We start from the raw sequence: 26819 nt of genomic DNA on the forward strand, positions 1-26819 counted from the left end.
CTATTGGTTTTCAAAGGGTTTTTCACATCCTGAAAAGGTCACAGCAATATTTCACGTTTTTACAAGGCTTCAGTGAATCCTGGGTCAATTAAATTATTTTAAAAGGAATTTGCAGACCTTGTGTTTACATTGGGATTTTGAAATCCTGGAAATGTTCTGAACAAGGGAGAATTGAATCTGGTTGATTCATACAAGACTGATGGTGTTACTGCTAGATGTGTCCTCCCTGCTCTGGGTAAAACGTTTTACTACAATGGGTGAAAAACTGAGTGAAATTGGCAATTGGTGTATAACAACAGTACAGTGTGTTTAAAGGGTATAAATGAATCCTGAGTTTTCAATGGTTTAATAGAAATTTGGAGGTCTCATTTTCATAGGGTTAAAGAAGGGCACAAAAACAGCTACTATTTGTTTTAAACAAGGTGGTATCGATGAATCGTAAGTCTGAACTGGTTTGAAAATGCATCCTAAATCACTTATTTAGGCGTCTAATAGAAATCTGGAGGTCTTCCACTTTCATAAGGTTTTTGAAATCTTGAAAAGGTTCCAGCATATTTGATAGAACTGAGATACCACCTGTGTTACAGTTTAATCTGTCCTGTTCTGGGAAAAAGCATTAAGGAGTAAAAAAAACAGCAAGTGTATGTCCAAAGGTACAACCATTTGTTTTTAAAGGTATCAATGAGTTTTTTAAATTTGCAGTTTTCTAGGTGTTCAAGGTTCTGAATAACTCTGTACTTTAAAAAAAAAAAACACTGGTTTTGCTGACAGATCTGTTCTCTCTCGGCCCTGGGTAAGACATTTAAAGATGGGTGAAATTGGCAATCGGTGTTTAACAATGGTCCAATGTGTTTTAAAGGGTATAAATGAATCCTGAGTTTTTATTCAATGGTTTAATAGAAACTTGGAGGTCTTCCATTTTCATAGGGTTAAAGGGCACAAAAAACAGATACCGTTTTAAACAAGGTGGTTTCGATGAATCGTGAGTCTGAACTGGTTTGAAAATGAGCTGCGGCTCTTGCAGTCTCCTAGGTGTTCAAGATCCTGAAAAATTCTGCTCTTGAAAAAGAAACTGCTGGTGTTACTGACAGATCTGTCCTCTGTGCTCTGGGCACATGTAGATCTACAGACCAGACCTTGCAGAACTGTGGCTCAGAAATTAATTGTGAAGGTTCTGTGTCCAGTGTTGACAAGGTGTATTTCAGGGAAAGAGACATCGGTCTGCTCCTCTTCATTTAAGCGTAGACTTGTTAGAAACAACTTGCTTAATGACAACTAGTATTGAATGAGTGGTGTAGCCTCAGTTATCGATAGGAGCAGGTTTTAATTGAATTCTGTCTGGGTAATATACCTAAGTGCTTCATTGATATGTGCACATTCACTATTAAAGCTAATATAGGAGATTGAAAATTTCCCAAAATAGTAAATATTCTTTAATGTTTGGTCTCCTCCTCTTCAATTACTGAAGTCCTTTTTAGAGACAATTGACTTTAATCACAACTAGTATTTGGTCAAATCAGCCAAGCTTATGCAGGATACCAGTGCATTGTCTGAATTATTTACTCTATAATTCACAAATAAGTGCACGTTTGTTTAAAAAAAAAAGATAGAAAAGGTCCAAATCAAGTAACTTTCCACAACCTTGTCAAATGCGATTAATTATATTAAGTGAGATTATAGAATCTTAGTTTTCAGGTATCCATTTTAGTCTCAGAAATCCAGATTTATGATCAGTGTTGCAGAATCCAGCATTTCAAAGCTAGTGGATCTTGCTCTTTTAGCAGTGAGCAGTAAAACTCCTTAACCTTCAAACTGATTTTCATTGTCAGAAGCTTTATACTCGCCATCAATTGGCTTTTTATCTGCAGAATTCCACATTTAACAATGGTTTGAAATCATCATGCAACTTTTTGTAACATGAGATTTAGATCATTTTGAATATAACGTAGCACCCAGCCTTTAAAGAACTACAGATCGATACGACTGGTTCAGTTGCTTCTAAAATGCACCCTCCTGTTAGTCTTATTGTGGTTTTTAGTTCAGAGTTTGATCTTCAGCGCTCTTTATAAATGAACGACATTGGAGGAATGGGACAAAGCATTTAAAATCGGGTACAATTGGTTCTTGTTTATTTTTAACCAGGTTTCAGTGAATCAGTCAATTCAATGGTTACAGTAGGTTTTTTGCAGGTTTTTCCTTTTCAAAGGGGTTTTGTCCTGAAAAGGTTCTGAACAAGGGAGAATTGAATCTGTTTTATTCCCCAGAACCTGGTGTCACTGGTAGATCTGCTTTGAAACTGGGTTAGAAATTAAAAATGAGTGAGACTGAAATGGAACAAGTCCACTGTGAGCATGTCAAACGGGTGAAATTTCTTCAGAATATTTGACATTCTTACAACCGACAAACTGATTTAGGACATTAATTTTTAATGTGGCTCACTATCCACCTTAAAGAACTTCAGGTCCCTTGAAATATTCCTCCAGGTTCATGTTTTATTAATAGTCTCTTATGAACCACTTCCTGTTTAAGGTAGGAAGGATTTCATTTCCGATTTTAAATTTTAGTGGTAGTTTTTAACAAGCAAAAATGAACTTTGAGATCTACCATAAACATTGAGAGTAAAATGAAGTATTACATTTTCAAGGTTTCAGTAAATCCTAGTCGATTAAATGGCTTATAGAAATTTGCAGATTTTTCTCAGGTTTTGACATTCTGAAATAGTTCTTAAGTGAGAATTGAGTATGATTTATTCCTAAGAAACCGATGGTGTTACTGCTACCTGTAACACTGGGTCAACACTCTTTAAAACTGAGCTATAACTATAAATTCATCGCTAAAATGGGAGAAATCATCAGTCTGCATTTAAAGATGGGTAAAGTCATCTCGGTATTCATCCGTTTTAATGAATCCGTGAATCCGAGATCTTCCATTTCCATAGGGTTTTTCCACATCCTAAAGGTCACGGAATAGTTTCATCTGATATATTCATGAGAAATTGATGTTACTGATCAATCCATCCTCTCAGCTCTATTACAACCAGCAGTTGGCTGATTGTATCTTTATCTGCCGCTTTGAAATAGCGTCTTGAAATCTTTTATACTTGGATCTAATAATTGGCATTGAATGGGGGTATATTAAGTTTCATGTAGTTCTCAGATTTATAGTTTTAGTCTCAAAAACCCCAAATTTATGGTCAGTTGTATATAATCCAGCATTTCAAATCCAGAGTGTCTTAATCGTTTAGCAATGAGCTGTAAAACCTCTTTAATCTGAACACGGATTATTTTATTGTCGAAAGTTCTAAAGTCAATTGGCTTTTTATCCTACAAAATTCCATTTATGCTTTGAAAATCTTTAATGTGACATTTAGATCATATTGACTTTAACATTGCACCAGCCCACTAAAGATTCATATGATTCAGTTGCTTATAAAATACTCCTGTTAATCTGACTGTGGTTTCTGGTTCAGAGTTGAGACTTCAGTGGTCTTTAATGAGGGGAATTTGAGAAATCAACTATAATGGGTATAATTGGTTCTTTTACAAGGTTTCAGTGAATCCCGGGTCAATTAATTGGTTTTAATTTGCAGACCTTTTTATTTTCAAAGGGGTTTTGACATCCTGAAAATGTTCTGAACAAGTGAACATTGAATCCGATTTATTCCTAAATATTGCGAGATGTGTCCCCAAAGCATTCTTCACAACTCTGGGTATCAATTTGAAATGGGATAAGTCTGCAATCAGTGTTTAAAAAAAAAAAATGATGTAATTGGTTTCTAAAAGGTACAAATACATCCTAAATCTTTCATTTAGGTGTCTAATAGAAATGTGGAGGTTTTCAATTTTCATAAGGTTTTTGAAATCTTGAAAAGGTCACAACATTTGATATATTAATGAGATACCACCTATGCTACAGTTTAATCTGTCCTCGGTTCTGGATAAAGCATTCTTTTAAGGAGTTAAAAAAAAACCAGCAAGTGTATGTCCAAAGGAACAACTATTTGTTTTTAAAAAAGGTTTCAATGAATCGGAAGTCTGAAAAGGTTTTTATTTTTAAATTTGCAGTCTCCTAGGTGTTCAAGGTTCTGAACAATTCTGCTCTTTTAAAAAGACTGCTGGTGTTGACAGATCTGTCCTCTCTCTGCTCTGGGTAAGACATTTAAAGATGAGTGAAATTGAAAAGGGTGAAATTGGCAATCGGTGTTTAGCAATGGTCCAATGTGTTTAAAGGGTATAAATGAATCCTGAGTTTTAATTCAATGGTTTAATAGAAATTTGGAGGTCTTCCATTTTCATAGGGTTAAAGGACACAAAAAACAGCTACCATTTGTTTTAAACAAGGTGTTATCAATGAATCGTAAGTCTGAACTGGTTTGAAAATGCATCCTAAATCTCTTATTTAGGGGTCTAATAGAAATGTGGAGGTCTTCCACTTTCATAAGGTTTTTGAAATCTTGAAAAGGTTCCAACATATTTGATCATACTGAGATACCACCTGTGTTACAGTTTAATCTGTCCTCTGTTCTGGGGAAAAAGCATTAAGGAGTAAAAAAAAAAACAGCAAGTGTATGTCCAAAGGTACAACCATTTGTTTTTAAAGGTTTCAATGAATTTTTTACATTTGCAGTCTTCTAGGTGTTCAAGGTTCTGAAAAATTGTTCTTTTAAAAAGATACCGCTGGTTTTGTTGACAGATCTGTCCTCTCTCTGCTCTGGGTTAGACATTTAAAGATGAGTGAAATTGAAAAGGTTGAAATTGGCAATCGGTGTTTAACAATGGTCCAGTGTGTTTTTAAGGGTATAAATGAATCCTGAGTTTTTATTCAATGGTTTAATAGAAATTTGTAGGTCTTCCATTTTCATAGGGTTAAAGGGCACAAAAAACAGATACCGTTTGTTTTTTAACAAGGTGGTTTCGATTAATCGTGAGTCTGAACTGGTTTGAAAATGAGCTGCAGCTCTTGCAGTCTCCTAGGTGTTCAAGATCCTGAAAAATTCTGCTCTTGAAAAAGAAACTCCTGGTGTTCCCGACAGATCTGTCCTCTGTACTCTGGGCACAACATGTAGATCTACAGACCAGACCTTACAGAACTGTGGCTCAGAAACGGTTAATCGTGAAGGTTCTGTGTCCAGTGTTGACGAGGTGTATTTCAGGACCTCATCCTGGAGTTGGAGAAACTGGTCTGCTGCTCTTCATTTACTGGGGACTCGTTGGAAATGACTTGCTTAACGACAACTAGTATTGAGTCGATTTTATCAGTTACCGATATGAGCAGGATTTCAATTCATTCTGTCTGAGTAATATACTCTGCGCACTATTAAGTGCATGTTGGATGTGCTTATTATATAATGTTTCAGAACCAGTAATTGTAATGTCTCCAGCTCTGTTAAGTAGAGATGGAGCCTTAGCCATTCAGGAACACCAATTTGAATAGTGAAAATATTAATTTTGAAATGAATTTTTGCTTTTAAGTCAAGTGAGTTCTATTACAACCAGCCACAGGCTGATTCTAGGTTTCAGTGAGTCCTGAGTCAAATGTAAAATAGAAATTTGCAGACCCTTCATTTTCAAGGATTTTGTCGTCCTTAAGTTCAGAACAAGTGAGAATTGAATCCGATTTATTCCTGAGAACCTGGTGGTGTTAGATGTGTTCTTCCTGCTCTTGGTAAATGATTCTTTAAAACTGGGTTAAAACTTTAAAAAATTAATCGCTGAAACTGGAGTTGGAGGAATCGGCAGTTCACTTAAAAATGGACAATCTCTTATTCAACTTTTTTAATGAATCCCGAGTTTTAAGTGGTTTTCATAGACATCTTCATCCTAAAAAAGTGAGAATATTTCATATGATATGCGAATGAGAAATCAGTGATGATACTGATCATTCTGTTCTCTGCTCTGTTATAACCAACTGATTGATTGGCTAATTGTACCTTCATCTGCTGCTTTGAAATTGTTTTTAAATCTTTCATACTAGATCTAATAATTGCTCAATTAAATGAGATTATAGTATTGTATATTTCTTGTAATTTTTAGGTACCTATACTTTCTCAAAAACCCACATGATCAGTTTTGTAGAATCCAGCATTTCAAATGCAGTGTCTTACTCTTTTAGCACATAGCCATAAAACCTATTTAATCTTCAAAATGATTTTCATTGTCAAAACTTTTATATTTACTGTCAATTGGCTTTTGATCTACAAAATTCCCTTAATGCTTTAAAATTATTTTGCATCTTTTGTAACATGACATTTCAATCATACTGAATTCAAAGTACCACTTGTCTAAAATTTCATGCATCACCAGTTCAGTAGCTGATGAAATACCCTCATGTTAGTTTTTAGTCCGTTTCTTGTGATAAATTCTGAACTAAAGACCACAACATAACTTCATGTGAGAGTTCCGACTATAGTGGTCTTAATTAGCGAAATTCGATAAATCGGCCATAAGAATTAAAAATCGTATAATTGGTTCATGTTTTTCTCAAAGATATATGGATGGATGGTTTTACTGCTAGATGTCCTCACAGCTCTGGGTAAAATTCTTTACAATACTGGGTATAAAAATTTAAAAGAGTTCAAATTGAAATTAATTGAATTGAAAATTGAAATGCCGGTGAGTTCGGCATTTACAGGTGGTACAATAATAGTGTTATCTTTAAAGGGTACAAATAAATCCTGTTTACTCTCGGGAATTGTTTATACTTAATGAGTGTGTATTTTATAAGAAGAAAAGATGGAAAAGTTCCAAGTCCTGCAATTTCCATAACCTTGTATCAAATGTATGTGTGTTTGGTATCATAGTTTCAGAAGCCCTGTTTCTTGAGACCAGTAGTTTAATGTTGAAGAAAGTCCAGACTCAGGAGAGCTGAGAGACTGTTATTTGCTGATATTTCCTCCAGATTGCAGCTCTCGGAGAAGAATGCGTGCCCAGCTCTGTTAAGTAGAGATGGAGTGTTAACCATTCAGTGTTACGTGTAGTGAAATTTATCATTTGCAATGAATTTTCCCTGTGTGGTCCAGGTTAGATTCTCGTCTTCGAATTGCAGATCAGTTCAAATGATCCAGTATCGAATGGTTTCTTCCTCCCATGTCCCAGCCTTGGAGATACAGTGAGTCATACAATTGCAATGAAGGCAATTTCAAAGGTAAATCCTAAAAAAGTACTTCAAGATTAGGTCTATAAATGTCTCTTATTTTGCAAAAGAGGAGAGTTTGGAGTTTTTACAACTTCTGGTAACACGAATCGCAGATATTGAATGTAACACCAACCCTCCGAAGGAAACTAAAGATTCACACGTCTGGTTCAGTTGCTTACAAGACACCATCCTGTTGGTCTTAGTTTGGTTTTCGGTTCAGACTACAGTGGTCTTCATTAATGAATTATGTGGTCTTATGAATTGAAATTTAGAATATGGTTTATAATATCTCACTGCTCCTCTAAAGAACTCTAGGTGCTGAAGAATAATCCTCAGATTAATAGTCCCTTATGAACTACTTCCAATTTAAGGTTATTTAATTTCCCAGATAGGGTTTTACTGGCATTTTCTTTAAGGAGTGGAAATAAAAATTGGGGAAATCTGCCAAGAGCATTTAAAAATGGGTAAAATTAGTTTTTCTCTATTCAGAAAACAGACCTTAGTTTGGTTTAATTCTAGAATTACCATAATGGAAACAAAGGTTAAATCTCCAAGTCTTTCGTACTTGGATCTCTCAATTGTGATCATGTCTTACCTGAAGTATTCTGTAACATCTCTAATATTTGGATCTTCTATTTTGAGGGTATCTTAAATTTAAGTCTTAAAAGGCCGAATGTGTAATCTGGAGTGTTACAGAATCCAGCATTTCAACAATTACATGTTACATAAAAAGTAATCTTCAGGCTGAATATTTCAGTATGTCAGTTTTTATATCCGTGGCAATTTGTGATATTTGAGATCATGCAAGTTTTATACCATGAGATTGAGGTCGCACTGGGATCCACACAGCTCCCACTTGAAAGAACTAAAGAGTCATGTGACCTGTTCAGCCGCTTATAACATCCTCCTGTTAAGTCTTATTATGGTTTTTAGGTCAGAGTTTAGACTACAGCGGTCTTTATTAATGAGTGAAATTTGAGAAATCAGTCAAAATTAAAAATGGGTATAATTCTTTCATATTTTTATCAAGGTTTCAGTGAATCCTGGGTCAATTGTAAATTAATTTAATAGAGATGCCTGAAGAAGGCTTCACAGCCAAAACATTTTCTCCTCCTTTCAGCCTGGAATGAACCCATTACTTGCTCCTTAGTAGAGGTTTGTGGACTTCATTTTCAAAGGGGTTTTGACATCCTGAAAATGTTCTGAACAAGTGAACATTGAATCCGATTTATTCCTAAATATTGCGAGATGTGTCCCCAACACATTCTTCACAACACTGGGTATCAATTTGAAATGGATGAAATCTGCAATCAGTGTTTAAAAATGATGTAATTGGTTTCTAAAGGGTAAAAATACATCCTAAATCTCTCATTTAGTGGTCTAATAGAAATGTGGAGGTCTTCCATTTTCATAAGGTTTTTGAAATCTTGAAAAGGTCACAATATTTGATATATTAGTGAGATACCACCTATGCTACAGTTTAATCTGTCCTCGGTTCTGGATAAAGAATTCTTTTATGGAGTTAAACACAGCAAGTGTATGTCCAAAGGTACAACTATTATTTAAAAAAAGTTTAAATGAATTGGAAGTCTGAAAAGGTTTTTTTTTTATTTGCAGTGTCCTAGGTGTTCAAGGTTCTGAACAATTCTGCTCTTTTAAAAAGAGCTGGTGTTGCTGACAGATCTGTCCTCTCTCTGCTCTGGGTAACTCATTTAAAGATGAGTGAAATTGAAAAGGTTGAACTTGGCAATCGGTGTTTAACAATGGTCCAATGTGTTTTAAAGGGTATAAATGAATCCTGAGTTTTTATTCAATGGTTTAATAGAACTTTGGAGGTCTTCCATTTTCATAGGTTTAAAGGGCACAAAAAACAGATACCGTTTGTTTTAAACAAGGTGATTTCGATGAATCGTGAGTCTGAACTGGTTTGAAAATGAGCTGCAGCTCTTGCAGTCTCCTAGGTGTTCAAGATCCTGAAATATTCTGCTCTTGAAAAAGAAACTGCTGGTGTTACTGACAGATCTGTCCTCTGTGCTCTGGGCACATGTAGATCTACAGACCAGACCTTGCAGAACTGTGGCTCAGAAATTAATTGTGAAGGTTCTGTGTCCAGTGTTGACGAGGTGTATTTCAGGGAAAGAGAAATCGGTCTGCTCCTCTTCATTTAAGCGTAGACTTGTTAGAAACAACTTGCTTAATGACAACTAGTATTGAATGAGTGGTGTAGCCTCAGTTATCGATAGGAGCAGGTTTTAATTGAATTCTGTCTGGGTAAGATACTTAAGTGCTTCATTGATACGTGCACATTCACTATTAAAGCTAATATAAGAGATTGAAAGTTTCCAAAAATAGCAGATATTCTTAGATGTTTGGTCTCCTCCTCTTCAATTACTGAAGTCCTTTTTAGAGACAATTGACTTTAATCACAACTAGTATTCGGTCAAATCAGCCGAGCTTGTGCAGGATACCAGTGCATTGTCTGAATTATTTACTCTATAATTCACAAATAAGTGCACGTTTCTTTAAAAAAAAAGATAGAAAAGGTCCAAATCAAGTAACTTTCCACAACCTTGTCAAATGCCATTAATTATATTAAGTGGGATTATAGAATCGTAGTTTTCAGGTATCTATTTTAGTCTCAAAAACCCAAATTTATGGTCCATTGTATATAATCCAGCATTTCAAATCCAGAGTGTTTTAATCATTTAGCAATGAGCTGTAAAAGCCCTTTAATCTGCACATGGATTATTTCATTGTCGAAAATTCTAAAGTCAATTGGCTTTTTATCCTACGAAATTCCATTTATGTTTTGAAAATCTTTAACGTGACATTTAGATCATATTGACTTTAACGTTGCACCAGCCCACTAAAGATTCATATGATTCAGTTGCTTATAAAATACTCCTGTTAGTCTGACTGTGGTTTCTGGTTCAGAGTTGAGACTTCAGTGGTCTTTATTAATGAGAGGAATTTGAGAAATCAACTATAATGGGTATAATTGGTTCTTTTACAAGGTTTCAGTGAATCCTGGGTCAATTAAATGGTTTTAATTTGCAGACCTTTTATTATCAAAGGGGTTTTGACATCTTGAAAATGTTCTGAACAAGTGAACATTGAATCTGATTTATTCCTAAATATTGCTAGATGTGTCCCCAAAACATTCTTCACAACTCTGGGTATCAATTTGAAATGGGGTAAATCTGCAATCAGTGTTTAAAAAAATGATGTAATTGGTTTCTAAAGGGTACAAATACATCCTAAATCTCTCATTTAGGGGTCTAATAGAAATGTGGAGGTCTTCCATTTTCATAAGGTTTTTGAAATCTTGAAAAGGTCACAACATTTGATATATTAATGAGATACCACCTATGCTACAGTTTAATCTGTCCTCGGTTCTGGATAAAGCATTCTTTTAAGGAGTTAAAAAAAAAAACAGCAAGTGTATGTCCAAAGGAACAACCATTTGTTTTTAAAGGTTTCAATGAATTGGAAGTCTGAAAAGGTTTTTTTTTTTAATTTGCAGTCTCCTAGGTGTTCAAGGTTCTGAACAATTCTGCTCTTTTAAAAAGACTGCTGGTGTTGTTGACAAATCTGTCCTCTCTCTGCTCTGGGTAAGACATTTAAAGATGGGTGAAATTGGCAATCGGTGTTTTAACAATGGTGCAGTGTGTTTTAAAGGGTATAAATGATTCCTGAGTTTTAATTCAATGGTTTAATAGAAATTTGGAGGTCTTCCATTTTCATAGGGTTAAAGAAGGGCACAAAAAACAGGTACTGTTTGTTTTAAACAAGGTGGTTTCGATGAATCGTAAGTCTGAACTGGTTTGAAAATGCAGCCTAAATCTCTTATTTAGGGGTCTAATAGAAATGTGGAGGTCTTCCACTTTCATAAGGTTTTTGAAATCTTGAAAAGGTTCCAACATATTTGATCATACTGAGATACCACCTGTGTTACAGTTTAATCTGTCCTCTGTTCTGGGGAAAAAGCATTAAGGAGTAAAAAAAAACAGCAAGTGTACGTCCAAAGGTACAACCATTTGTTTTTAAAGGTTTCAATGAATTTTTTACATTTGCAGTCTTCTAGGTGTTCAAGGTTCTGAAAAATTTTGTTCTTTTAAAAAGAAACCGCTGGTTTTGTTGACAGATCTGTCCTCTCTCTGCTCTGGGTTAGACATTTAAAGATGAGTGAAATTGAAAAAGTTGAAATTGGCAATCGGTGTTTAACAATGGTCCAGTGTGTTTAAAGGGTATAAATGATTCCTGGGTTTTTATTCAGTGGTTTAATAGAAATTTGGAGGTCTTCCATTTTCATAGGGTTAAAGAAGGGCACAAAAAACAGGTACTGTTTGTTTTAAACAAGGTGGTTTCGATGAATCGTAAGTCTGAACTGGTTTGAAAATGAGCTGCAGCTCTTGCAGTCTCCTAGGTGTTCAAGATCATGAAAAATTCTGCTCTTGAAAAAGAAACTGCTGGTGTTACTGACAGATCTGTCCTCTGTACTCTGGGCACAACATGTAGATCTACAGACCAGACCTTACAGAACTGTGGCTCAGAAACGATTAATTGTGAAGGTTCTGTGTCCAGTGTTGACGAGGTGTATTTCAGGGAAAGAGACATCGGTCTGCTCCTCTTCATTTAAGTGTAGACTTGTTAGAAACAACTTGCTTAATGACAACTAGTATTGAATGAGTGGTGTAGCCTCAGTTATCGATAGGAGCAGGTTTTAGTTGAATTGTCTGGGTAAGATAAAGTGCTTCATTGATACGTGCACATTAACTATTAAAGCAAATATAGGAGATTGAAAAGTTTCCAAAAATAGCAGATCTTAGACGTTTGGTCTCCTCTTCTATAACTCGTCTTTTTAGAGACAACTGACTATGACAACTAGTATTCAGTCAAATCAGCCGAGCTTGTGCAGGATACCAGTGCATTGTCTGAATTATTTACTCTATAATTCACAAATAAGTGCACGTTTGTTTAAAAAAAAAAGATAGAAAAGGTCCAAATCAAGTAACTCTCCATAACCTTGTCAAATGCAATTAATTATATTAAGTGAGATTATAGAATCATATCCTTGTAGTTTTCAGGTATCTATTATTTTAGTCTCAAAAATCCAGGTTTATGATCAGTTACAGAATCCAGCATTTCAAAGCTAGTGGATCTTGCTCTTTTAGCAGTGAGCAGTAAAACTCCTTAACCTTCAAACTGATTTTCATTGTCAGAAGCTTTACTCTCCATCAATTGGCTTTTTATCTACCGAATTCCACTTTTAACCACGGTTTGAAGTCATCATGCAGCTTTTTGTAACATGAGATTTAGATCGTCTTGAATATAACGTAGCACCCAGCCTTTAGAGAACTACAGATCGATACGACTGGTTCAGTTGCTTCTAAAACACCCTCCTTTTAGTCTTATTGTGGTTTTTAATTCAGAGTTTGATCTTCAGCGCTCTTTGTAAATGAACGACATTGGAGAAATTTAACAAAGCATTTTTAACCAGGTTTCAGTGAATCAGTCAATTCAATGGTTACAATAGGTTTTTTGCAGGTTTTCCATTTTCAGAGGGGTTTTGTCGTCCTGAAAAGGTTCTGAACAAGGGAGAATTGAATCTGTTTTATTCCCCAGAACCTGGTGTCACTGGTAGATCTGCTTTGAAACTGGGTTATAAATTAAAAATGAGTGAGACTGAAATGGAACAAGTCCACTGTGAGCATGTCAAACGGGTGAAATTTCTTCAGAATATTTGTGACATTTTTACAACCGACAAACTGATTTAGAATATTAATTTTTAATGTGGCTCACTATCCACCTTAAAGAACTTCAGGTCCCTTGAAATATTCCTCCAGGTTCATGTTTTATTAAGTCTCTTATGAACTGCTTCCTGTTTAAGGTAGGAAGCATTTCATTTCCGATATTAAATTTTAGTGGTAGTTTTTAACAAGCAAAAATGAACTTTGAGATCTACCATAAACATTGAGAGTAAAATGAAGTATTACATTTTCAAGGTTTCAGTAAATCCTAGTCGATTAAATGGCTTATAGAAATTTGCAGATTTTTCTCAGGTTTTGACATTCTGAAATAGTTCTTAAGTGAGAATTGAGTATGATTTATTCCTAAGAAACCGATGGTGTTACTGCTACCTGTAACACTGGGTCAACACTGTCTTTAAAACTGAGCTATAACTATAAATTCATCGCTAAAATGGGAGAAATCATCAGTCTGCATTTAAAGATAGGTAAAGTCATCTTGGTATTCATCCGTTTTAGGATTTATATTTTGTCTCAAAAACCCCAAATTTATGGTCAGTTGTATATAATCCAGCATTTCAAATCCAGAGTGTCTTGCTCGTTTAGCAATGAGCTGTAAAACCTCTTTAATCTGCACACGGATTATTTCATCGTCGAAAGTTCTAAAGTCAATTGGCTTTTTATCCTACGAAATTCCATTTATGTTTTGAAAATCTTTAACATGACATTTAGATCATATTGACTAACGTTGCACCAGCCCACTAAAGATTCATATGATTCAGTTACTTATAAAATATCTGACTGGTTTCTAGTTCAGAGTTGAGACTTCAGTGGTCTTTATTAATGAGAGGAATTTGAGAAATCAACTATAATGGGTATAATTGGTTCTTTTACAAGGTTTCAGTGAATCCTGGGTCAATTAAATGGTTTTAATTTGCAGACGTTTTTATTTTCAAAGGGGTTTTGACATCTTGAAAATGTTCTGAACAAGTGAACATTGAATCTGATTTATTCCTAAATATTGCTAGATGTGTCCCCAAAACATTCTTCACAACTCTGGGTATCAGTTTGAAATAAGTGAATTTGAAATGGGATAAGTCTGCAATCAGTGTTTAAAAAAATGATGTAATTGGTTTCTAAAGGGTACAAATACATCCTAAATCTCTCATTTAGGGGTCTAATAGAAATGTGGAGGTCTTCCATTTTCATAAGGTTTTTGAGATCTTGAAAAGGTCACATTCATTGATATTAATGTGATCCCATCTATGCTACAGTTTAATCTGTCCTTGGTTCTGGATAAAGCATTCTTTTAAGGAGTTAAAAAAACCAGTAAGTGTATGTCCAAAGGTACAACTATTTGTTTTTAAAAAAGGTTTCAATGAATTGGAAGTCTGAAAAGGTTTTTTTAATTTGCAGTCTCCTAGGTGTTCAAGGTTCTGAACAGTTCTGCTCTTTTAAAGAGACTGCTGGTGTTGTTGATAGATCTGTCCTCTCTCTGCTCTGGGTAAGACATTTAAAGATGAGTGAAATTGAAAAGGGTGAAATTGACAATCGGTGTTTAACAATGGTCCAATGTGTTTTAAAGGGTATAAATGAATCCTGAGTTTTTATTCAATGGTTTAATAGAAATTTGGAGGTCTCATTTTCATAGGGTTAAAGAAGGGCACAAAAAACAGCTACCATTTGTTTTAAACAAGGTGGTATCAATGAATCGTAAGTCTGAACTGGTTTGAAAATGCAGCCTAAATCACTTATTTAGGGGTCTAATAGAAATGTGGAGGTCTTCCACTTTCATAAGGTTTTTGAAATCTTGAAAAGGTTCCAACATATTTGATCATACTGAGATACCACCTGTGTTAGTTTAATCTGTCCTCTGTTCTGGGGAAAAAGCATTAAGGAGTAAAAAAAAAAACAGCAAGTGTATGTCCAAAGGTACAACCATTTGTTTTTAAAGGTTTCAATGAATTTTTTACATTTGCAGTCTTCTAGGTGTTCAAGGTTCTGAAAAATTCTGTTCTTTAAAAGAAACCGCTGGTTTTGTTGACAGATCTGTCCTCTCTCTGCTCTGGGTAAGACATTTAAAGATGAGTGAAATTGAAAAGGTTGAAATTGGCAATCGGTGTTTAACAACGGCCCAATGTGTTTTTAAGGGTATAAATGAATCCTGAGTTTTTATTCAATGGTTTAATAGAAATTAGGAGGTCTTTCATTTTCATAGGTTTAAAGGGCACAAAAAACAGATACCGTTTGTTTTAAACAAGGTGATTTCGATGAGTCTGAACTGGTTTGAAAATGAGCTGCAGCTCTTGCAGTCTCCTAGGTGTTCAAGATCCTGAAAAATTCTGCTCTTGAAAAAGAAACTGCTGGTGTTCCTGACAGATCTGTCCTCTGTACTCTGGGAACATGTAGATCTACAGACCAGACCTTGCAGAACTGTGGCTCAGAAATTAATTGTGAAGGTTCTGTCCAGTGTTGACGAGGTGTATTTCAGGGAAAGAGAAATCGGTCTGCTCCTCTTCATTTAAGCGTAGACTTGTTAGAAACAACTTGCTTAATGTCAACTAGTATTGAATGAGTGGTGTAGCCTCAGTTATCGATAGGAGCAGGTTTTAATTGAATTCTGTCTGGGTAAGATACTTAAGTGCTTCATTGATACGTGCACATTCACTATTAAAGCTAATATAAGAGATTGAAAGTTTCCAAAAATAGCAGATATTCTTAGATGTTTGGTCTCCTCCTCTTCAATTACTGAAGTCCTTTTTAGAGACAATTGACTTTAATCACAACTAGTATTCGGTCAAATCAGCCGAGCTTGTGCAGGATACCAGTGCATTGTCTGAATTATTTACTCTATAATTCACAAATAAGTGCACGTTTGTTTAAAAAAAAAAGATAGAAAAGGTCCAAATCGAGTAACTTTCCACAACCTTGTCAAATGCCATTAATTATATTAAGTGGGATTATAGAATCGTAGTTTTCAGGTATCTATTTTAGTCTCAAAAACCCAAATTTATGGTCCATTGTATATAATCCAGCATTTCAAATCCAGAGTGTCTTAATCATTTAGCAATGAGCTGTAAAAGCTCTTTAATCTGCACATGGATTATTTCATTGTCGAAAATTCTAAAGTCAATTGGCTTTTTATCCTACGAAATTCCATTTGTTTTGAAAATCTTTAACGTGACATTTAGATCATATTGACTTTAACGTTGCACCAGCCCACTAAAGATTCATATGATTCAGTTGCTTATAAAATACTCCTGTTAGTCTGACTGGTTTCTAGTTCAGAGTTGAGACTTCAGTTGTCTTTATTAATGAGAGGAATTTGAGAAATCAACTATAATGGGTATAATTGGTTCTTTTACAAGGTTTCAGTGAATCCTGGGTCAATTAAATGGTTTTAATTTGCAGACCTTTTTATTATCAAAGGGCGACATTGGAGGAATGGAACAAAGCATTTAAAATCGGGTACAATTGGTTCTTATTTTTAACCAGGTTTCAGTGAATCGGTCAATTCAATGGTTACAATAGGTTTTTTGCAGGTTTTTCCCTTTCAAAGGGGTTTTGTCCTGAAAAGGTTCTGAACAAGGGAGAATTGATTCGGTTTTATTCCCCAGAACCTGGTGTCACTGGTAGATCTGTTCTCTCTGCTTTGAAACTGGGTTAGAAATTAAAAATGAGTGAGACTGAAATGGAACAAGTCCACTGTGAGCATGTCAAACGGGTGAAATTTCTTCAGAATATTTGTGACATTTTTACAACCGACAAACTGATTTAGAATATTAATTTTTAATGTGGCTCACTATCCACCTTAAAGAACTTCAGGTCCCTTGAAATATTCCTCCAGGTTCATGTTTTATTAAGTCTCTTATGAACTGCTTCCTGTTTAAGGTAGGAAGCATTTCATTTCCGATATTAAATTTTAGTGGTAGTTTTTAACAAGCAAAAATGAACTTTGAGATCTACCATAAACATTGAGAGTAAAATGAGGTATTGCATTTTCAAGGTTTCAGTAAATCCTAGTCGATTAAATGGCTTATATAGAAATTTGCAGACTTTTCTCAGGTTTTGACATTCTGAAATAGTTCTTAAGTGAGAATTGAGTATGATTTATTCCTAAGAAACCGATGGTGTTAATGCTACCTGCAACACTGGGTCAACACTGTCTTTAAAACTGAGCTATAACTATAAATTCATCACTAAAATGGGAGAAATCATCAGTCTGCATTTAAAGATAGGTAAAGTCATCTTGGTATTCATCCGTTTTAGGATTTATATTTTGTCTCAAAAACCCCAAATTTATGGTCAGTTGTATATAATCCAGCATTTCAAATCCAGAGTGTCTTGCTCGTTTAGCAATGAGCTGTAAAACCTCTTTAATCTGCACACGGATTATTTCATCGTCGAAAGTTCTAAAGTCAATTGGCTTTTTATCCTACGAAATTCCATTTATGTTTTGAAAATCTTTAACATGACATTTAGATCATATTGACTAACGTTGCACCAGCCCACTAAAGATTCATATGATTCAGTTGCTTATAAAATATCTGACTGGTTTCTAGTTCAGAGTTGAGACTTCAGTGGTCTTTATTAATGAGAGGAATTTGAGAAATCAACTATAATGGGTATAATTGGTTCTTTTACAAGGTTTCAGTGAATCCTGGGTCAATTAAATGGTTTTAATTTGCAGACCTTTTTATTATCAAAGGGGTTTTGACATCTTGAAAATGTTCTGAACAAGTGAACATTGAATCTGATTTATTCCTAAATATTGCTAGATGTGTCCCCAAAACATTCTTCACAACTCTGAGTATCAATTTGAAATGGGGTAAATCTGCAATCAGTGTTTAAAAAAATGATGTAATTGGTTTCTAAAGGGTACAAATACATCCTAAATCTTTCATTTAGGGGTCTAATAGAAATGTGGAGGTCTTTCATTTTCATAAGGTTTTTGAAATCTTGAAAAGGTCACAACATTTGATATATTAATGAGATACCACCTATGCTACAGTTTAATCTGTCCTCGGTTCTGGATAAAGCATTCTTTTAAGGAGTTAAAAAAAAAACAGCAAGTGTATGTCCAAAGGAACAACTATTTGTTTTTAAAAAAGGTTTCAATGAATTGGAAGTCTGAAAAGGTTTTTATTTTTAAATTTGCAGTCTCCTAGGTGTTCAAGGTTCTGAACAATTCTGCTCTTTTAAAAAGACTGCTGGTGTTGTTGACAGATCTGTCCTCTCTCTGCTCTGGGTAAGACATTTAAAGATGGGTGAAATTGGCAATCGGTGTTTAACAATGGTCCAATGTGTTTTAAAGGGTATAAATGAATCCTGAGTTTTTATTCAATTGTTTAATAGAACTTTGGAGGTCTTCCATTTTCATAGGGTTAAAGGGCACAAAAAACAGGTACTGTTTGTTTTAAACAAGGTGGTTTCGATGAATCGTGAGTCTGAACTGGTTTGAAAATGAGCTGCAGCTCTTGCAGTCTCCTAGGTGTTCAAGATCCTGAAAAATTCTGCTCTTTAAAAAAGAAACCACTGGTGTTCCTGACAGATCTGTCCTCTCTCTGCTCTGGGTGCAACGTGTAGATCTACAGACCAGACCTTACAGAACTGTGGCTCAGAAACAATTAATCGTGAAGGTTCTGTGTCCAGTGTTGATGAGGTGTATTTCAGGGAAAGAGAAATCGGTCTGCTCCTCTTCATTTAAGTGTAGACTTGTTAGAAACAACTTGCTTAATGACAACTAGTATTGAATGAGTGGTGTAGCCTCAGTTATCGATAGGAGCAGGTTTTAGTTGAATTCTGGGTAAGATAAAGTGCTTCATTGATACGTGCACATTAACTATTAAAGCAAATATAGGAGATTGAAAGTTTCCAAAAATAGCAGATCATCTTAGACGTTTGGTCTCCTCTTCAATAACTCGTCTTTTTAGAGACAACTGACGATAATGACAACTAGTACTCAGTCAAATCAGCCAAGCTTTTGCAGGATACCAGTGCATTGTCTGAATTATTTACTCTATAATTCACAAATAAAAAGTGCACGTTTGTTTAAAAAAAAAAGATAGAAAAGGTCCAAATCAAGTAACTTTCCATAACCTTGTCAAATGCGATTAATTATATTAAGTGAGATTACAGAATTGTAGTTTTCAGGTATCTATTATTTTAGTCTCAAAAATCCAGGTTTATGATCAGTTACAGAATCCAGCATTTCAAAGCTAGTGGATCTTGCTCTTTTAGCAGTGAGCAGTATAACTCTTTAACCTTCAAACTGATTTTCATTGTTGGAAGGTTTATAGTCGCCATCAATTGGCTTTTTATCTACAGAATTCCACATTTAACGACGGTTTGAAATCATCATGCAGCTTTTTGTAACATGAGATTTAGATCGTCTTGAATATAACGTAGAACCCAGCCTTTAAAGAACTACAGATCGATACGACTGGTTCAGTTGCTTCTAAAACACCCTCCTGTTAGTCTTATTGTGGTTTGTAGTTCAGAGTTTGATCTTCAGCGCTCTTTGTAAATGAACGACATTGGAGGAATGGAACAAAGCATTTAAAATCGGGTACAATTGGTTCTTATTTTTAACCAGGTTTCAGTGAATCAGTCAATTCAATGGTTACAGTAGGTTTTTTGCAGGTTACTTTTTCAAAGGGGTTTTGTCCTGAAAAGGTTCTGAACAAGGGAGAATTGATTCGGTTTTATTCCCCAGAACCTGGTGTCACTGGTAGATCTGTTCTCTCTGCTTTGAAACTGGGTTAGAAATTAAAAATGAGTGAGACTGAAATGGAACAAGTCCACTGTGAGCATGTCAAACGGGTGAGATTTCTTCAGAATATTTGTGACATTTTTACAACCGACAAACTGATTTAGAATATTAATTTTTAATGTGGCTCACTATCCACCTTAAAGAACTTCAGGTCCCTTGAAATATTCCTCCAGGTTCATGTTTTATTAAGTCTCTTATGAACTGCTTCCTCTTTAAGGTAGGAAGGATTTCATTTCCGATTTTAAATTTTAGTGGTAGTTTTTAACAAGCAAAAATGAACTTTGAGATCTACCATAAACATTAAGAGTAAAAGGAGGTATTGCATTTTCAAGGTTTCAGTAAATCCTAGTCGATTGAATGGCTTTAACAGAAAATTGCAGACTTTTCTCAGGTTTTGACATTCTGAAATAGTTCTTAAGTGAGAATTGAGTATGATTTATTCCTAAGAAACCAATGGTGTTACTGCTACCTGCAACACTGGGTCAACACTCTTGTCTTTAAAACTGAGTTATAACTATAAATTCATCGCTAGAATGGGAGAAATCATCAGTCTGCATTTAAAGATGGGTAAAGTCATCTCAGTATTCATCCGTTTTAATGAATCCGTGTTTTACTAGAGACAGTTGGAGATCTTCCATTTTCCATAGGGTTTTTCCACATCCTAAAAAGGTCACAGAATAGTTTCGTCTGATATTCATGAGAAATCAATGTTACTGATCAATCTGTCCTCTCGGCTCTGTTACAACCAGCAGTTGGCTGATGGCATCTTCATCTGCCGCCTTGAAATAGCATCTTGAAATCTTTTATACTTGGATCTAATAATTGGCATTGAATGGGGGTATATTAAGTTTCCTGTAGTTTTCAGATTTATAATTTTAGTCTCAAAAACCCCAAATTTATGGTCAGTTGTATATAATCCAGCATTTCAAATCCAGAGTGTTTTAATCGTTTAGCAATGAGCTGTAAACCTCTTTAATCTGTACGGATTATTTCATTGTCGAAAGTTCTAAAGTCAATTGGCTTTTTATCCTATGAAATTCCATTTGTTTTAAATCTTTAACATGACATTTAGATCATATTGAATTTAACGTTGCACCAGCCCACTAAAGATTCATATGATTCAGTTGCTTATAAAATACTCCTGTTAATCTGACTGTGGTTTCTAGTTCAGAGTTGAGACTTCAGTGGTCTTTATTAATGAGAGGAATTTGAGAAATCAACCATAATTAAAAATGGGTACAATTAGCTCTTTAACAAGATTTCAGTGAATCGTGGGTCAATTAAATGGTTTTTATTTGCAGACCTTTTATTTTCAAAGGGGTTTTGACACCCTGAAAATGTTCTGAACAAGTGAACATTGAATCCGATTTATTCCTAAATATTGTGAGATGTCCTAAAAACACTGGGTATCAATTTAAAATGAGTGAATTCGAAATGGGTGAAATTGTCAATCAGTGTTTAAAAAAATGATGTAGTTGGTTTCTAAAGGGTACAAATGCATCCTAAATCTCTCATTTAGTGGTCTAATGGAAATGTGGAGGTCTTCCAGTTTCATAAGGCTTTTGAAATCTTAAAAAGGTCCCAAAATATTCAATATTAACAAGATACAAATTTTAATCTGTCCTCTGTTCTGAGTTAAAACAAGGTGTCCAAAGAGGTACAGCTGTTTTGCTTTTAATAAAAAAAAGGTTTCAATGAATCGCGAGTCTGAAAAGGTTTTTTGTTAATTTTGCAGATCTTGCAGTCTCATAGGTGTTCAAGGTCCTGACAAATTCTGCTCTTGAAAAAGAAACTGCTGGTGTTCCCGACAGATCTGTCCTCTGTGCTCGGGGTACAACGTTCAGATCTACAGACCAGATTGTTCAGAAACAATGGCAAAGGTTCTGTGTCCAGTGTTGACAGAAGGTGTATTTCAGGAGCTCATCCTGGTTTAGAGAAATTGGTCTGCTCCTCTTCAATGACTGGAGACTTGCTCAATCAAATGGGCTGTGAACAAGGTTACGGTAAATTCTGTCAGGGTTATATCCCATGTGCTTCACGTGTAGAAGCACAAAGTTTAAAATTCAAAAGTGTCATCATAGAAGTTTTCTGAAGCCCTCGGTGTTGAGACCAGTAGTTTAATGTTGGAAGAAAGTCCCTCGGTTCTCCTGAGTCCGGACTGTGTTGAGAGCCGATTCCAGCTCTAGGAAGGGAATTTGTCTCCAGCTCTGTTAAGAGAAGGAGTCTTAGCCTTTCAGTATTGAGGAGTGAAAATATCAAGTTGGAAATGAATATTTAGTTGAAATCGTGAGTTCTGTTACAGTAAATGGCTGATTGTATCTTCATCTGCAGATTTCATGGTTATTATAGTTACTGCCCTAGTCATATTTAATACTCCAGGCTTGACAAAGAATGTGGTATCTATGGTTTCTCTCCCTTCAGATTTTATATTTCATTTTGTAGCTTGTAGTTTTTGGGTATCTTGAGTTTTTAAAGCCTAAATTTATTAAGGTTAACAAAATCCAGCATTTCAAATCCAGAGTATCTTACTCTCTTAGCACTGAGCAGTACAACCTTTTTTAGTCTTCAAGCCAATTTCATTGTCAAAAGTTTTATATTCGCCATCAATTGACTTTGTCTGCAAAATTCCATATTTAATGACCATTTTGAAATTTTACAACCTTTTGTAATACAAAATTTAGGTATTTAATTTGATGTACTACATACACTCTTAAAGAACTACCGATGGATATAACTGGTTCAGTTGCTTATAAAATTAAGTGTTAGTCTTATTGTGGTTTTTAGCTCAGACTACAGAGTTCTTTATTAATGAGTGAAATTCAAAGAAATTACTCTAATGGGTACAGTGAGTTCCCATGGTTGGGTTTTGCAAAGTTTCATTTTCAAAGGGGTTTTGTCATACTAAAAAAGTTCTGAACAGGTGAACATTGAATCTGATTTATTCATAAGGATCTGGTGGTGTTACTGTCAGATGTCCTCTCTGCTCTGGGTTAAACATTCTTTACAACACTGGGTAAGTTAAAAACGGAGTGAAATTGAAATGGGCGAATTCTTTCAAATGTCTAGAAATGGTCCATTTGTTTTTAAAAGGTATTAATGAATACTGAGTCTTTATTAAATGGGTTAACATTTGAGGCCTTCCACTTTCAGTTTTTTATATTCCTGAAAAGGTCACAAAATTATATTTCTTATGATGTGTTAATGAGATCATTGTTATCGATTACTCTGTCCTTTCTGGTCTGGATAGAGCATTCTTCAAAGACCCCAAAAAATGGAATAGGTAAAATGAATGGCTCCAGAGAGTATGTACAATAATGTGTTGGTTTCAATGAATTCTAAAGCTGAAATGGGTTTTAAGATTTGCAGATCCATAGGTGTTGAACTACAGAGGTCTTTATTAATGAGTATCAACTATAAGCATTAAAACTGGGTCCTGAAAAATTCTGCTCTTTAAAAAATGAAACTGCTGGTGTTCCTGAGGTCAGTCCTCTCTCTGCTCTGGGTGCAACATTTAAATGTTGACTCGTGAAGAGACAACTTGCTTAATGACAACTAATATTGAGTTACTTGTGTGAAGTCAGTCATCAGTATGAGCAGGATTTCCATTAGGCCTGTCTGGTTAATTTACTAAGTGCACATTAATTATCAACGCAAGTATAAAGCATGGAAAAGTTCCAAAGTCAGGAACTTTTCTTGGAGAAATTGGGCTACTCTTAGCTGAAGGCTTGTTAGACAAAACTGACGTAATTAGTATTCAGTAAAATCGGTTGTGAGCTGAAATAGGATTTTAGGGAGTGCTATGTGAATTATTTACTCTGTACTTAAAGAAGTGCACATCTGTTTTCCATCTTTTGTTCTTGTAAAAGCTCTAAATCAAGTAACGTTCCATAATCAAATGTTACTGTATGTGCTTGATATCATAGTCTCAGAAGCCCTGTCTCTTGAGACCAGTAGTTTAATGTTAAAGTCCCTCAGCTCTCCTGAGTTGGGACCGTTAAGAGTTGGTATTCCATGCAGATTCCAGCTCTCGGAAGGGAATTTGTCTCCAGTTCTGTTAAGTTGAGAGGGAGTCTTAGCCTTTCAGTACTGAGCAGTGAAAATATTCATTTTGAAATGAATATTTACAGTTGAAGTCAAGTGAGTTCTATCGCAAACGGCAACTGGCTGTATCTTCATCTGCAGCTTTGAAATTGGGCCTTTCTCAGAAAACAGAGTAGCAGCAAACTGGAGGGTGATAATTTTGTAGCAGATTTAATGGTTTTCATGTTTTATAGCTACAATAAAAATAACTTCTGCCCTAGTCACATTTAATACTCCAGGCTTGATGGGTGATGTGGTATCTAATGGTTTCTAATATTCAGAAAACATTCCTCAGTTTTGTTTACAGAATGAAACCTAAAAGGGAAACCTTGCTTACCTAAAACTTAATTTGTGAAGCATATGATAATTCCCTGTTTTATATATTGTAGCCCTTAAGTTGAGGTCTTTAAAAAGTCAAAATTTATGATCAGGCTTACTAAAGGATCCAGAATTTCAACGCCAGAGTGTCTTGAAGTTTTTAGCACTCAGCAGTAGAACCTATTCAGTTTGAAGATTAAATATTGCATTGTCAAGAGTTTTAAAGTCCCCATCAATTGGCTTTTTAACTACAAGATTTAATTGGTTTAAATATTTTACAACATGTAAAATGAAATTTACATGAGATTTGATGTACTGTACCACTAATTCTCTAAAGAACTAAAATGTATAGGACTGGTTCAGTTGCTTATAAAGCACCTTGTTAGTCTTGTTTTTTTTAATTCAGTTAAAGCTACATTGGTCTTTTATTAATGAGTGAAATTGGATAAATCAAACCTGAGCATTTAAACTTTAAGGTTCTAAACAACCACGAATTTGAAGTGATAAGTGAATCTGATTTATTCATAAGGAACTGAGGGTGTTAAACCTAGATGTGTCCTCTCTGCTTTTGATAAGTCTTTAAAATTGGGTTAAAATTTAAAATAAGTGATACTGAAACAGAATCAATCAACAATGAGCATGTCAAACAGGTAAAACATTTCTTCGGAATACTTGTGAAATTTAGTTTTACAACTGGCATTACATTGAGGTTTAGAATTCAGTTTAATGTAGCTGTTGCTCCTAAATTTCCCAGATTCCTGTTTTATTTGTGGGCTCTAATGAACTATTTCCCACTTACGGTTAATTTGCTTGTCATTTAGGAGATTAAATTTGAGTGGTATTTTTTTAAAGTGAAAATAATCTGCCAGAAGCATTTAAAAATGGGTTAAATCCGTTCTTATTTTTACATGATTTCAGTGAATCCAGAGTCAAATGGTTTTAATAGATTTGCGGACCTTTCACTTTTCAAAGGGTTTTTGACATCCTGAAAATATTCTGAACAAGTCAGAATTGAATCTGGTTTATTCATATGAGACTGTTACTGCTAGATGCATCCTCCCTGCTCTGGGTAAAGCATTCTTTGAAACCTAAAAAATAATGACTGAAAATGAAATGGGAAATATCAGCAAACAGCATTTAAATATGGGTAAAATCATTTTTCAAAGGTTTTAATGGATCCTGAGTTTTGTTATGGGTTTCATAGAAATCTGGAGGTCATCCCTTTTCATTGTGCTTTCCACATCCTGAAAAGGTCACAAAATATTTCTTAGGATATATTGAACCAGCAAAATGACTGATCAATCTGGGTAAAACACAAGATTTAGTGCACTGTACCTTCATGAATAAATGCACATTTTGTTTTATAAAAAAATTGAAAAGTTCCAACTCAAATAACATCGCATAACCTTTCATCAAATGTTACTATACAGTTATGTTCTTGGTATCATGTACTATTTCAAAAGTCTTCTCTTGATACCAGTAGTTGAAGAAAGTCCAGGCTCCAGACTAAGTTATTTCCTAGAAATTTCGGTTCTAGGAGGAGAATTTGTCTCCAGCTCTGTTAAGTAGAGATGGAGTCTTAGCTATTCAGTGTTATACATAGCGAAATGATCACGGTTAATATTCAGTATTTGAGTCAAATGAAATTTTAATGACCAGTGAGTGACTGGCTGATTTTGTATCTGTATCATCTGCAGTTTTGAACTTGGGACCTTGGTCCCAGGAATATACGGTACTTAAATACTTCAGTCTAGGTGAAGAAAGATGCAATAATAGTTTCTAACTCTGTTCAGAAAACAGCACAGTTTTAATTAATTTTATACTGTAGTTGCAATGGAAACCTCAGAGGTAAATCTTGCATACCTAGAAATCTAAATTGTGATGAGTTATGATGCACATTATCATTTCCAATGCTTTATCTTGTAGCATTTGGTTATTTATAATAAAAGCCCAAATTTATGATTTATGAGCATTTCAAAGCCAGAGCATCTTAATCTTTCAGTACTGAGCAGCAGAAGTATCTCATCTCCATACAAGTTTGTAAAATGACATACAATATTGAAGGATTTGGAGAAACCACGAACATTTAAAAATGAGTAGAAATGATTCTTGTTTTCAGTGAATCCTGGGTTCTAATGGGTTTTAAGTGGCTCTAATAGAAATTTGCAGACCTTTCCTTTTCAAAGGGACTTTGACATCCTGCGAAGGCTCTGAACAAGTGAGAATTGGATCTGGTTGATTCCTAAGAAACGGACAGTGTTATTGCTAGATGGGTCCTCTCTGCTCTGGGTAAAACATGTTTATACTAGTGTAAAACATGGAAATGAATGGTCAGCATTTTAAGTTGGGTAAAATCTATTATTCAAAGAGTTTAATGAATCCTGAGTGCTTTATTAAGTGGGTTTTCATAGAAATTTGGTGCATTCAAATTATCACATCCTGAAAAGGTCACAAAGTAATTTCTTAGTTTTATCAAGGTTTTAGTGACTCATATTAATTAAATGGTTTTCATAGGGATTTATAGACCAATAATTTTCTTTAATGTTTTCATCCTGAAAATGTTCTGCACAGGTGAGAAATCTGATTTATTCCTAAGAAACAGATGCTGCGTCCTTTACAAGTGGGTTAATTCTTAATGACTCAAATGGGAGAAACTCTGCAGTCAGCGTTTTATAGATGGGTAAAATCTCTTCAAAGGTTTCTGTAAATGCTAAGTGTTCAATAGAAATTTGAAGGCCTTACATTTTCATAGGGTTTAAACATGGTAA

General features: G+C 34.8%; 1 long non-coding RNA gene across 1 annotated transcript in view; it reads left to right on the forward strand.

The window, feature by feature from the left end:
* Positions 1–25165, forward strand: part of LOC148646697 (uncharacterized) — a 32879-nt gene extending 7714 nt beyond the window's left edge. The window contains exon 2 of the long non-coding RNA XR_015927775.1: positions 38–25165. This is a non-coding gene — a long non-coding RNA (uncharacterized LOC148646697). The remainder of the gene's footprint in view (positions 1–37) is intronic.
* The last annotated feature ends 1654 nt before the right edge of the window (positions 25166–26819 follow it).

The sequence above is a fragment of the Lepisosteus platostomus genome, chromosome 16, assembly GCF_059453375.1.
Source record: "Lepisosteus platostomus isolate fLepPlt1 chromosome 16, fLepPlt1.hap1, whole genome shotgun sequence".
In the NCBI taxonomy this organism is placed as follows: domain Eukaryota; kingdom Metazoa; phylum Chordata; class Actinopteri; order Semionotiformes; family Lepisosteidae; genus Lepisosteus; species Lepisosteus platostomus.